The sequence below is a fragment of the Culex pipiens genome, chromosome 2 (genome assembly GCF_016801865.2).
Source record: "Culex pipiens pallens isolate TS chromosome 2, TS_CPP_V2, whole genome shotgun sequence".
Classification (NCBI taxonomy): domain Eukaryota; kingdom Metazoa; phylum Arthropoda; class Insecta; order Diptera; family Culicidae; genus Culex; species Culex pipiens.
The window spans coordinates 211170279-211185230 of NC_068938.1; positions in this window are offsets into that span (position 1 = coordinate 211170279).

Consider the following 14952-nt stretch of genomic DNA (forward strand, 5'->3'; position numbering starts at 1 on the left):
AAAAATACAAAAATACAAAAATACAAAAATACAAAAATACAAAAATACAAAAATACAAAAATACAAAAATACAAAAATACAAAAATACAAAAATACAAAAATACAAAAATACAAAAATACAAAAATACAAAAATACAAAAATACAAAAATACAAAAATACAAAAATACAAAAATACAAAAATACAAAAATACAAAAATACAAAAATACAAAAATACAAAAATACAAAAATACAAAAATACAAAAATACAAAAATACAAAAATACAAAAATACAAAAATACAAAAATACAAAAAATACAAAAATACAAAAATACAAAAATAAATACAAAAATACAAAAATACAAAAATACAAAAATACAAAAATACAAAAATACAAAAATACAAAAATACAAAAATACAAAAATACAAAAATACAAAAATACAAAAATACAAAAATACAAAAATACAAAAATACAAAAATACAAAAATACAAAAATACAAAAATACAAAAATACAAAAATACAAAAATACAAAAATACAAAAATACAAAAATACAAAAATACAAAAATACAAAAATACAAAAATACAAAATACAAAAATACAAAAATACAAAAATACAAAAATACAAAAATACAAAAATACAAAAATACAAAAATACAAAAATACAAAAATACAAAAATACAAAAATACAAAAATACAAAAATACAAAAATACAAAAATACAAAAATACAAAAATACAAAAATACAAAAATACAAAAATACAAAAATACAAAAATACAAAAATACAAAAATACAAAAATACAAAAATACAAAAATACAAAAATACAAAATTACAAAAATACAACATTACGAAATTACAAAATTACAAAATTACAAAATTACAAAATTACAAAATTACAAAATTACAAAATTACAAAATTACAAAATTACAAAATTACAAAATTACAAAATTACAAAATTACAAAATTACAAAATTACAAAATTACAAAATTACAAAATTACAAAATTACAAAATTACAAAATTACAAAATTACAAAATTACAAAATTACAAAATTACAAAATTACAAAATTACAAAATTACAAAATTACAAAATTACAAAATTACAAAATTACAAAATTACAAAATTACAAAATTACAAAATTACAAAATTACAAAATTACAAAATTACAAAATTACAAAATTACAAAATTACAAAATTACAAAATTACAAAATTACAAAATTACAAAATTACAAAATTACAAAATTACAAAATTACAAAATAACAAAATTACAAAATTACAAAATTACAAAATTACAAAATTACAAAATTACAAAATTACAAAATTACAAAATTACAAAATTACAAAATTACAAAATTACAAAATTACAAAATTACAAAATTACAAAATTACAAAATTACAAAATTACAAAATTACAAAATTACAAAATTGCTAAATTACAAAATTACAAAATTACAAAATTACAAAATTACAAAATTACAAAATTACAAAATTACAAAATTGCTAAATTACAAAATTACAAAATTACAAAATTACAAAATTACAAAATTACAAAATTACAAAATTACAAAATTACAAAATTACAAAATTACAAAATTACAAAATTACAAAATTACAAAATTACAAAATTACAAAATTACAAAATTACAAAATTACAAAATTACAAAATTACAAAATTACAAAATTACATAATTACAAAATTACAAAATTACAAAATTACAAAATTACAAAATTACAAAATTACAAAATTACAAAATTACAAAATTACAAAATTACAAAATTACAAAATTACAAAATTACAAAATTACAAAATTACAAAATTACAAAATTACAAAATTACAAAATTACAAAATTACAAAATTACAAAATTACAAAATTACAAAATTACAAAATTACAAAATTACAAAATTACAAAATTACAAAATTACGAAATTACAAAATTTCAAAATTACAAAATTACAAAATTACAAAATTCCAAAATTCCAAATTTCCCAAATTTCAAAACTCCAAATTCCAAAATTCCAAATTTCCTAAATTTCAAAATTCCAAAATTCCGAATTACCAAAATACCGAAATTCCGATGTACCGAATTACCGAAATTCTGAAGTTCTAAATTCTGAAATTAAAAAATTCCAAAATTCCAAAATTCCAAAATTCCAAAATTCCAAAATTCCAAAATTCCAAAATTCCAAAATTCCAAAATTCCGAAATACCGAAATTCCGAATTACCGAAATTCCGAAATACCGAAATTCGAAATTATGAAATTCCAAAATTCTGAAACACCGAAATTCGAAATTCTAAAATTACAAAATTCCAAAAAGATTCCGTCCCGCCAGCAAGGCGTCCATATCGGGGACTCGTTCCAAGTGGACAACATTCTAGCAGAGGCCGCTCCCCTCAAGTCAATCCTCGAGGTGAATGTCGGATTTGAAACCACGATCTCAGTAACACCTATATCCGGGAGGCTCCACCACCGACGTCACCAAGTACGAAAAGGAGGCTGAGAACCGGAACTCGCTGTGCGCAAAAAAAAAAAACGCAAATCGACGCGATCACTTGAAACAGCGCCACCGCGGGCCGGTACCGACCACAAAGACTCAAAAAGTGCACGGCGCCTATGCCTTCTCCTCAATCTACTGCTAGCACCGGAACTCATGTCACGGAAGCACCGTGCCAACGGAATCGACGGCACCCACCAGTTTCCCCCTGCACCACGGACATCAAGGCAGATTTGTCCTGCCAGATAAGAACCGTCACCAGTCAGTGTCATAGTAAACCACCAACGCAATTTGTCATTGAAATAAATATGAATAAATAAAATAAAAGTTAGCTACCTCTTCTTCTTCTTATTTCCATCCAAAGTTCGAAAAGCAACGGTCAATTCAAAAAAGTAAATATTGCAGTGGCTGCGTGCTGCATGCTTTTGGCAGGCATGCGTTACGGCGTTACGTTTGCGATATCGAAAATCACCGTTTGCGATATTGGAAGCAATGCTTCCTGCTGACGGGTGTAAACGGAGGTTTGCGATTGGTAGAGCAAATCGGAAGCAAAGTTTGCGATTCCGCAAACCGGATTTTGTTCCGTGTGGCGAAAGATGATGGAGGAGCTGTCGGAGATCCGAAACAAGAACCTACCCGAAAGGCCACAGGGAAGCAGGATGCTTACGCCAAAAAGAGGATTTCCTTGGAGGGAATCATTCAAATGAGCAATGTAAGATTAGTCTTTAGGAAATTTTATAACAGTGTGATCAATTTTAATCACAGTATAAAATTAACTTTCCATAGGAGAGCGAATTTTGTTTCATATTTATATGAGGACTACACAGAAAAAAAAATGATGGTAATATTCATCAGGAAATGGTGACAGATTTTGTGGCAAAATAAATGATAAATTTTACCCCAGAAAATGATGAATTTTCATCAGTTTTTGATGAATATTCATCAGGTTCACATTTTTAAACATTTTTTATGTAATATTCAACCTACCAAATTTTCAACATTCCTAAATTCAACTTTTTTTTTCTGTGTGGTCAACAGCTATAAAGTCAACTTCGTTCGTTACAAGAAATAAAACACTTTGGTTTTTTGTTTTTTGTTTTGCATTGGATATTCAATGAATTACAAATTCCAGTAGGGGAACTATACCCTTTTTCAGCCTATTTCTATTGTCGGCCTATCAGCACTTTGATCATGAAAAACAGCTTTCATAAAGTGTTTTTGACTGTTCCAAAGCATTAAATAGCTCAAATAAAAGTGAGCAAGCAACTCTCCATTGTTGATACATCTGAAAATGTTGATTTATTAGCGGAAAATGGCAAAAGTGATGGGAATCGGTCGAACGGTTTAATGTGATTAAAATGGGTATATCTCCCATATGATTCAAATTAAATAAGCCTTTTAAAACTATATTTTTTTAAATATTTTTATATTCCATGACCAGAAAAGCTATATTTTTTTTGCAGATGTCTGAAAAACAAAAAGCGACGTCAAATAAAATGATACCAGTCATGTTTAATTTTTGATAAGTTTTAAATTGCATGTTCAATATAGAAAATATTTTACAAACTATCTTTAAATCACTACCACCTGGAGAAAATCGGAACTACAGTCTCTATTTTTTTCTCAAACCTCTCCGATTTAAATGAAACCTTCTTAGAAATGTTATCCTACGCTGATGTTAGCTAGTTTTGTGAATATAGAGCCAGTTTCACTCGATAATGACATTTGAGAAGGGCGTGTCTTTTAAATCTTATTGTAATTCGTAATTTAAATATAGCTGTTTCTCGCAGCCGTTGCATCGTATCCAAAAGTTGTCAGAGACAAACTTGTAGGAAACTTGACGGGCTTTCCGAAAAAAATACACCAAACGAAAACCACACGTGATTTTTCTGATATATTTTGATTTTTTAGTTTAAAAGTCAAATTTGAAGGTGAACCAACGATTTTCTTCGTTCATTTTTTTTTTTGTAAAAATAGCCTTAGATGTTACAAAAAGACTCACGAAAAATGCAGGATGGAGCAACTCACTAAAAAAAATACAAAAATCATTTACTGAAATTGTTTTTTAAGTGCTCTAAACCTCAATATTTTGAAAAATCGAATACGGGAATCGATTCTCCAGACAATTTGACATAAAAGTCTTCATATAGACCATTTTTTTTGTTTTCGATTAATGAAATTCCCGGCACAAACAATAAAAAATCCCGGAATTTGAGAATTCCCACTTTTGTAAAAATCCCGGGATTTTTGTACCGAGAATTCCCGGAATGGACGCACTAAATAAATTTTCTCAAAAAAAAAAACACATTTAAAAAAATCAAAACTTTGCAGTTACATTTTGATCCGTACTTCTCTATGGCCCCAAAAATATGGGCTTTGTGAATATTGCGACACACTCAGATTTATCTGCCAAACCACAGAACTACTTATTATGGAACAAAAATAAATTCTGCAGAGTTCTGCTCAAAAATCAAATCTGAGTGTCTAGTATGAACCTTTTTTTTTCATTTTTACCTTTTAACCCATTTACCCAAAACCCATTCACATAGATTTTTGTAATGTAATTGTAATTAATGTTATTGATGAAATTGTGTATTTCAAATGACATTCAAGTTAAAAGATTAGAAAAGTAAACTTAACAAAAAAAAAGTTGAAATGTTTTGTTCAAAACCTTTTTCAATTTCAAATGTTTTCTTGATGATCTGGAACATCCTGGCAAATTAAATAACGAAATTTACAAAGGAGAATGGGCAAATTTGGTCCAAGGATGTACACAAACGGGACCAACTTTTTTCGAAAGATCTCGCCGATACATGAAAAAAAGTCTTCTGGACCAACTCTCTAAACCCCGGGGTTCAAAAGTTACAAGTTGTTGAAGTTTGAGCATTTTGGGTTGAAATGTACAAAAAATCGTATTTTTGCTATTTCTAAAATCATTCATAAAATCTCTGTTTCATTATGGATTTCGATTTTCTTGACTTCATTCGACGCGTATCAGCAAAAACTATGAGTTCTGATATGTCTTAGCATGATTGAAACATGATTTCTCTTGTTTTTATCCGTTTGAACCGTTTGTGCAAGAGGCATCCCATAGAAACAAGTCGAAACTTCAAGGTTTTGAAACCGGATCCGACCCAGACTGCTTCAGTGAGTATGGAAGGCTTCAGTGCAATGTTGTAACAACTTATTGGGATGGTCTGAGTCATCCGAGAACTCCTTGGAGTTAAGACCGGTGAGTCTACCGCCGTAACAAGCAAGATGTCGGCGGTTTTTGACCACGGATCATACCCGCATGGCTTCAGTGAGTATGGTAGACTACTATTCTGATGTGTTGGAGTGTCCTGGGTCCTTCTAGGACTCCCTGGAGTTAAGATCTGTGGGTCTACTACCGTAACAAGCAAAATGTCGACCGGTTTTGACAACGGAACATACCCGCATAGCTTCAGTGAGTGTGGTAGACTACTTTGCTAATGTGTTAGGATGTCTTGGGTCATCCAAGGACTCCCTGGAGTTATGATCTGTAGGTCTACGGCTGTTACAAGGACTCCCTTGAATGGTCCAGAACATCCCAACTCAACAGCAAATACAGTCTGCCATACTCACTGAATCTTTGCGGTTATGATGCGCGGCTAAAAATCATCGACCATTTTCTTGTTACAGTGACCCAAATATCTAAACTCCAGGGAGTCCTAGCAGTCTACCATACTGTCTGAAGCTATGCGTGTATGTTCCGGGGTCAAAAATCGTCAACCTCTTGCTTGTTACGGATGTAGCTCCACAGATCATAACTCCAGGGAGTCCTTGGATGACCCAAGACATCCTAACACATTAGCAAAGTAGTCTACCACACTCACTGAAGCTATGCGGGTATGTTCCGTTGTCAAAACCGGTCGACATTTTGCTTGTTACGGTAGTAGACCCACAGATCTTAACTCTAGGGAGTCCTAGGAGAACCCAGGACACTCCAACACATCAGCATAGTAGTCTACCATACTCACTAAAGCCGTGCGGGTATGATCCGTGGTCAAAAACCGCCGACATCTTGCTTGTTACGGCGGTAGACTCACCGGTCTTAACTCCAAGGAGTTCTCGGATGACTCAGACCATCCCAATAAGTTGTTACAACATTGCACTGAAGCCTTCCATACTCACTGAAGCAGTCTGGGTCGGATCCGGTTTCAAAACCTTGAAGTTTCGACTTGTTTCTATGGGATGCCTCTTGCACAAACGGTTCAAACGGATAAAAACAAGAGAAATCATGTTTCAATCATGCTAAGACATATCAGAACTCATAGTTTTTGCTGATACGCGTCGAATGAAGTCAAGAAAATCGAAATCCATAATGAAACAGAGATTTTATGAATGATTTTAGAAATAGCAAAAATACGATTTTTTGTACATTTTAACCCAAAATGCTCAAACTTCAACAACTTGTAACTTTTGAACCCCGGGGTTTGGAGAGTTGGTTCAGAAGACTTTTTTTCATGCCTCGGCGAGATCTGTCGAAAAAAGTTGTTCCCGTTCGTGTACATCCTTGGACCAGCTCCCATACAAATTTGCCCATTCTCCTTTGACGTTTAGCAGCAGCAAAGGTTAGCAAACAAAGTACATACGTTAATTTTTCGATGATTTTAACCTAAATTTGCGAAGGTCTGCACACAGTTGCGTGCGCGTGTGCCCCCTTCGCAAAATCCTCGCAATTCATAAATATTGCAACACAAATAATAAAAATAAACAAATTTTACCAGTCAATTTTGCACTTTTCTACTCTACCCTCTTTCTCTCTCTCTCTCTATCACTTTTGTTCTGCTTGCTTTAGATGTGGTTATGAACCCTGCGAATTTGTGCGTGAAACAGAACATTTCTGGAGCAACATTTGAAAGGGGCGGTACGACATTACTCTCTTCCATTACTCTCTTCCTATTTAAACGCGTATGATGAAAGGCCCTTTTCAAATGTTGCTCCAGATTTTCCCTTGAAAAGCCAGCTCAAGAGCTCACACATGCATGGTTAATGTAGACAAACCAATCGTCAATAGGGTTGGTAATCGCACTGTGGGGAAAAACCTGCTCGGAGTGAATTTTGCGCAAAAGCCTTGCCCCCAACTCTATTCTTAGTGGAGCACTCTAAATCGCATCCATCATTGGCATGTTTCCAAACATTTTGAACTGACGATAATAATTTTCACCAAAAGTCGGTGAAAAAACACACTCATTCAACCGAGCAAGCAACAAAATAGAGTTATGCTGCTCAAAAAGGGGTTGCTCACTTGGTTTGAACGTACAAATCACAGGCACAATAAACGAGATGATTTTTGGGAACAGAAAAAAAAGCAAATAACTGTTGGAAATAACGAACACATAAGGGGAAGGTGCTTGATTTGATGGGATTTTTGTTTACAGTTGTGAAATGTGGGAGGGAGTATGCAAAGTAAAAATCGCAAAAAGGGTTTGCACAGCTCGTGCGAGCAAAATTAATAATTTAATTGTTTGGCACACTTGGACTGGCGGTGGTGGGAGTTGATGGATTGGCATGAAAAAAATGAATTTTGAAAAGGAATCAGTTTTTGACTTCAATGAGTGTTTGGAAAGCTCACTTACAACGTGGTTCTGAACCTAAAAGCAAAAAAAAACATACTCAACAATACATTATTTTACATTGTTACATGAAGTTTTATGTAATTTTAAACGTCGAATTAAGAACATAAGAATGCTCATATTGACTTGATTTTTTTTCTCTTCTACAATCTGATAGCCGCAGGCGCAGTCTTCTCCTTGGGTTTGAATCCAGTCCCATCTGCCGATCGGATGAGGAAGTAAAATGTCGGCCCGGCCTTGGTTGTTAGGCCGTTAAGTCATTCCAGGTGTAGGAGTCGTCTCCATGCAATAAGTACAAACAACACACCAAACCAAGCCTACTCCGGTGGAATCGCTGGCGGCGGTTGGACTCGCAATCCAAGGGTCGTCAGTTCAAACACTGGGGTGGAAGGTTCCTTGGAGTAGAAAGAGGTTTGGTTGCTCTCCCCATTCAAGCCTTCGGACTCCTAGGTTCGAGCAGAAACTTGCAATAGAGACCACAAAAGACCCGGGGGTCGTTAATGTGGATGGTTTGATTTGATTGAATCCAGTCAGTTGAACTTTTTTTTCTTTGTAGGGTTGTTTTGTGAATGGTTTTCAGCGCAACCCAACCAATCCGTCAAAATTTAATGTATATCTTTAGTACAATTTGTTACATATAAACGAGCTTTCATCTTTTCCGATGAAATCACAAATTTCATCCAAAAGAACGCACTAACTGATCGAAAGCCCGACGTAAAAATCGGGTTGAATATTAAAACATAGTTCGCACACACAAACACACATACTAGCTCTCGCACTGCTGAAATGGATTTTCGTAAATATTTGAACAGTTGCCAGGTTTTCCGGGCTTTTCACCACCAAGTTCTCTTCGCTTTCTCATCGACTCCACACTGAGTTGGACTAGCAGCAGCAGCAGTTTGGGGGAACACGTCGACTGCAACTGCAAATATGCATCCAAGTGACCCATGAATGATGTATGAGCGTCCGGTTTTTAAACCATAGTTTTAGTACCTACAACAACAACGAGTAAAATAAACGCACCCAGCAAGCCATGCTCGAACGAAGTGTGTAAGAGTGTGCCGTTGTGCATTCGTTTTGTGTTGTAGTTGGCCATGTTTGACTAAGAGAGTCAGATTAAAAATTATATCCTGGCCAACCTCCGGGTGCAGTCAGTGGGACTTGGCCAAGGGATTTCAACTTTTTGCGTGCTCTAAAACTGAAATCCGAAATAGATTACTGTTTCCAGGAAAGTATGAATATTGCAAGGTTGGTTTGCATTTTCAAGTGGATTTTATTGGTGGAAAACTAATTCGTATGAAATCTAAAAGTTCCACTGGCTAAAAACAATTCAACTTTGCAATCCGATTTAATTTTGAAATAAAAAAAAAGCATTTAGGAACCACAGAGACCAAGAAAATTGGCGCCAAAAAGATACACCTCACACACCACAACAGTTGATTTTCCTCTTCGATTTTGCATCCTTTCAAGGGCCCTGGTACAAGGACATCTGCATTGCAGGAAAGTCTCAACAACGGAAGCAGCAACAGCACTTTATGACACACGACAAATACATTGATTGGGTACAAGTTTGCTGGTACCTAGAAGGTTGGATCTTCCGGGAAACTGCTGGGTCCTTAAGGATTAAAAAAATGAAAACATTTTACATTTTTATAAAATGCTTTCAAAAAATCCACATTTTTCAAATTTTTAACAACATAATCGTTTGGAAAATATGGAAGGAAAAAAATTACATCAAATTAATTTGCATAAAAGTTGTTCCACCGCGCACCACCACTACGATCGTGTATCGTAAATTAATAATTCATTAGCGGCGCAAACGATTAGCTACCGTAACAAGACTTTATCATGATTGATTGTGGGGGTTGTCAAACACAACAAGGTTTTTTGCGTAACATGTAAAATATACTTGTTGCAGCGAAAGGGGCATTCTTTAGAGGAAAGGGAGAGAGAGAGAGAGAGAGAGAGAGAGAGAGAGAAATAGTGAGATAGACTTTTTTTTTAAAGAATACACTAGGTTATTCTTTTAGAAATGCTATACAAGATTTTTTTATCAAAACATTAATAAAATATTTTATCACTTGGAATAAATTATTTATCAGACTTTGCCTGCTACAAATTTATCATAGTTTAAACAGTTGTTTCGATTGTTTTGCCAGTTGTTTTCAAATGACGAAGTTCAAGAAACTGAAAAAATATTCATATGTGATACAACCATAATTTTTTTTAATGTTAAACATTCTGATAGGTTTTGTGAAACATTTGTATAAGTGTCGTAGAAATTTTCATAGACATTTTAAACTAATTAGAATAAAGCCCAACTAAGCTCTAGCAGGATTGTTTTTGGAAGAGTTTGTACTAACAGAAATATGGTGATTCAGTAAATCTAACTCTATGGGTTTTTTTAGATTTTGTCAACTTTGTCGAACTCATCAAAAATTTTCTCTCATTTTATCATTACATTTTATTAAAAGTATCCCAGCAAACCTATAAAAATACTTTTTAAAAGAGCAATTCACTATTCATTGTTAGAGAAAAGCGTCGTTTGGTGCACTTTCAGAGTTCCGAAAACAAGCGTTTTCGTTTTTGAAAAAATATTTATGTTTTAACTATCAATTGCTGAAAAAATCTTCGTGTAATTTTTAACTCAAGATGCTTTCCATAAAATTAGTCGTAAAAAGAGAAGATTTCAAGACACAATTTTAGAGGCTTGGACAAAGTGGTTTGGATTATGTCCAACACATTTTTTTGAAATAGAGAAAGATAAAAAGTGCTGGATCGATAAATTTTTTAAAGCAGCCCAATCGTGAATGATCTCAATTTTCAACCAAGCAAAAAGTTGCTTGTCTCTATTAGCAGCAGCTCTTCCAAAAACTTACACCAATAGAATGAGAATGAGTTAATGATGACGATTTGTTATACTTAACAGGCACTACATCAGGGGTGCTCAACCTTTTGGCCCTGCGGGCCAGATCTGATGTTTCTGAAGCATTGGCGGGCCGGAACTAATATTTGATAAAAGTTGAAGAAGTTAACACATTTTTGTTCAATTTTAATTATTGGGTTCTTTTGAAAAAAATAAATAAAAGAACTAGTGTTGCAAATAAGATTCCTAAATCTTTTAAGAATGAAAAACAAAGATAACATTCAAAAATGAGTTTATTGGACTTATTTTAATTTTTGTTTGTTTAAAATTGTTAAGTCATTGTTTTTAACGATTGCAATTTTTTATTTAAAAAAAAACATTCAAATTTCAATGGTCGTTGCTATTTTTTAAGTTTAACTTCCTCAACACTACGATATCAAAAATCAAGACATGATAAAATTTATTCAAGCGAGATTTGGATTCTAATATCTCTTTAAAAAGCTTAACTTAAAAAGATTAAAAAATATGTATTCAAACATTTTCAATTCGTTATTGTCGAAATGTAAGGTTTATGAAAAAATATATTTTTGCTCCCTTATTTCATGCTCCATTTTGAGACATTATTTTTATATTTTTAAAATATTGGCAGCGATCTATTCCCAGTATGAATAATTAGAAGCCTTTTTAAGCTTCATTAAAAAAACTTTATCACTGAAAAGTTGTTCTGAAAAAAATCATTAGCTTTGGCTTAAATATTTATTTAAAAAAAATGGAAAATAAAACAAAAACTTCGATTTGAAGTAAACACAGTAAGAACCGAAAGAAATTTAAATTTAATGTTTTTTTGTACATTTTTTGACAACAATTCAAGTTTTTTCATAAATTTCACAATTTTACGAAATGGATAATTTTGTTTTCTTGCCAAATTTTTCAGTTTGGAAATATCGATTTAGAAATCATAAAAATTTAATTAAGTGTTGTTATAATATTATAAAATTTGATCTTAAGATTATTTTTTTAATTCAGACAATCAATTTATTTATTTAATATTTTATGAACAGCCTTAAGGGCCGGTCATAGAGTTATTTTGAAAAGCCGTCGTGGGCCGGATGTTGGTCAGGCCTGCACTACATGATGCTTTAAACCGATTTTGGAAATTTGCATCCATTTCCAGGAAATCGCAAAACACATTTGTGACAAGACGAATTTTTCATCAAAATGATGACAAGGCACGCAAATTGTTGTCAAATTTGGAAATTTTTTCTTACTTTTTTAAAAATCAATTCCACCTTTTGCTTTTGAAAATTCACTGACTTAGTTGGTTAAGTATTTTTGAAAATACTCTCTCAAAAGGTCAAACAATGAGAAATAAAAATGTGCTGATTTTAAATAATAATTTTGAAATTTGTTATCGAGAAAAAAATATCACCATATTGCAGATCAATATTCAATCTGTTACATTTGAAAGCGCTTTCTTAAATAAGATTATGGCTGAGACGTTTCTGAATACCTTTCCAGAAGGATTGATTGAGCAGCACTACTTCTAACGATAGGCTTTTGTCGAAGCTTTGCTCGTTTCGCGGATGGATCTCAGACGATTGTATGGAAAGAATGCTTGCCTGATTTGGTATTCAAGCAGATGTTGAAATTTGTTGGCTGCTCTCTTTCAAAATTGTATCTTAAAAAAAAACTTCAAAATCAAATTGGCGCATAAAATGCTTACATTTTCTATCAATTTAAATTCCATCCTCAATGTCATATTGAAACATGGGAAACCTTGAAAACTTACTACCTCCTGTCTAATGAACGCTGTGTTAAAAAAACGCAAAATCGTTAAACTTTTCCTTTTTCTTACCATTGTGGAACTCAGAACTAATGCCACCTGTGCAGATTTCGTTTATTTTTTGTGGAAAGAAAGGTTTCATTTTTGTTTGACAAGGGCCACCGGAAGAATCTTTTTTCCTGAAGGCGTAGCAACTTTTTCATGGTGTTGAGGGTCATTTGTGAAGCTTAACTTTTTTATTTTGAGAAATTTTTTTTTTGATCTCATATTTAAAATTTAGACGTATAGTGTAATTTTTACTGAAATTTTTATAAAACAAATTTCAACAATCACAATTTTGCCCCAGTTGTTGGCAACAAAAGTAAAACTTTTTTTGAACTAGATTACCAGGTTGGCACGTGAATGCCGATGAATGGATTTTTTTGAGTTTTTCTTTTTTTTAGTCTGTTATTTGTTCTTGCTCCAATTTAGAAACTTTTCCTTCCACCCAGCCTTTTCACGTGAACAGTTGATTGAAATTCCACTTACATAATCCCCTGACCTAGCCCAATCAAATCGAACCGAATTTCATGCGGGTGTGAGTTACGGAGTTGCGGTTTGTGGATTTCTTTTAGCGTGAAAAATATTTCGTGTAAATTTCAAAATGTGTGAAAATAGGTTAATATTTTTATGATTTGAAATGTTTGCTTGATTTTTTTTTTTTGACATTGATGTTGTTTAACACAAACTGACACAATACATTAGCGATTCACGCCATGTAGTGCCACAAATCTGACAGACTGAATTAATTAAATTTTGCATAAATATCCGCATCCGGTTCGGTGTGTGTGTGGTATTTGCGATTCGTGCCAATTTTCCATAAACATGTCAAACTGCGTCATCAATAACCGGAAGCTGCGCCTCCTACTGCCATCACTGCTTTAAATATTGCAAAGTGACGTAAGCACCACTTTTAAACATTAAACCAGAAACAAAACTAATGTCGCTTACGTCACTTAGTATGATTTGAGCGGATCAGAAGCAACTTTATTTTTTTATTGTGAATTGTTATGCAATACCTAAAGCCCATAAATGGGGTAATTAGGGCCAATGCAATTGTCTATTCTGTGCGAGGAATGAAGCGTAAATCTGCACAGGAAAAAATGTGTTTCTGTATCAATTTTCATATGAGAGAGTGTCAGAAAAAAAAACGCATGCAACGTGTTGTAATTAATTGATTGAAAGCTTGCCAATTTGAAATGGTATCCTACAACTGCAGGTAATTGTTGAATGTGTGATGATTTATTTATTTGTCAGAATAATGAAGAACTTAAGTGGCTAAATTAAAAAAGAACAAACCAATTCAATTCATAGTTGATTATTGCTAATGTGTATCAAGGGTCAACTTTGAATTATTAGTTTGAGTCACTTTCCAACCAACCCAAAGGAATCTGAGTTAAACCAAAGTTCAATAGAAGAATTTTATTAAATTTTCCAACCCAATGGAATGCAACAAACCAAAAATTGTAGGTTATAGTGGATTTTGATATCCAAATTTATTGAAATTCCAGCAAGGCTCGCGTCTTCTCAACCGCAGGTGATTTGGCCAAACATTGGAAAGAAGGGGGTGCTGGCTACTGTCGCAGCATAGACGCGTCATAAAATTTAATATTTTGCGGTAATTTAATAAAATTAATTGTGCAAATTGTGCGAATGAAATTCAATTACGCAGCCAGCCGCGAGCAACTGCTCACCCCTCCCAGCCACTAGAAGTCGTCGAGTCCCCCTCAAACCCAAAAATCCTCCGGCCATGTGACATTCTGCAGACTGAGCCGAGTTGGGGGGGGGGCATGAAAAGTGTCGCAAATGACAGAATTGCAGAACTCTGACTCAGTCTGCAATGGGAGGAAGAAAGGAAAACGGAAGGTTTGGGGTGCGCCACTTTTCCAAATTGGAATGTGTTTTTAGAACACGCCAAATTGACGAGAGAACGAAGGGCGAATCTTCCTTTCCTCGACTGCTGCTTCTTCTTGCTAAGTGCCGAGATTCGTTTTTAAGTCCTCATTTATTTCACCCTCTCCTCGGGGGTACCAAAAATGGAAGCAGGACACTGAAGTGGGGTGGTTTTGGAACAAAACTAAAAAAAGCAACGATTGAAAAAAAGTTTTAAAAAAATATATCTTTCAATACATAATACATGCCGTTTTAAGTTGAACTTTTCACCAGTCCAGCAATAATTTATTTACAA